Source organism: Leptonychotes weddellii, chromosome 5, assembly GCF_054177405.1.
Source record: "Leptonychotes weddellii isolate Sample4059 chromosome 5, ASM5417740v2, whole genome shotgun sequence".
NCBI classification, from domain to species: Eukaryota; Metazoa; Chordata; class Mammalia; order Carnivora; family Phocidae; genus Leptonychotes; species Leptonychotes weddellii.
The window spans coordinates 153,485,011-153,485,417 of NC_138373.1; positions in this window are offsets into that span (position 1 = coordinate 153,485,011).

Consider the following 407-nt stretch of genomic DNA (forward strand, 5'->3'; position numbering starts at 1 on the left):
GGGGCGCCTGCCTTCAGCTCAGGTCATGATCCTGCAGTCCCCGGATCGTCCCGGATTGAGTCCCGCATCGGGCTCCCTGCTCAGCGGGGAGTCTGCTTCTCCCTCTGACCCTCCTCTCTCTCATGCTCTCTCATTCCCTCTTTCAAATAAATAAAATCTTTAAAGAAAAAAAAAAGAATTGCCAGGTGGCCTCTGAAAAAGTGATACAATTTATATCCTATTCAAGAAAGAGTGAGTGTATTTCCCTACATTCTTACCTGTACTGGACTTGATATACTATTTCGTTTTTTCACTAAGAATAATAGAGGGAGGGGCGCCTGGGTGGCTCAGCCATTAAGCGTCTGCCTTCAGTTCAGGTCATGATCCCAGGGTCCTGGGATCGAGCCCCGCGTCGGGCTCTCTGCTCC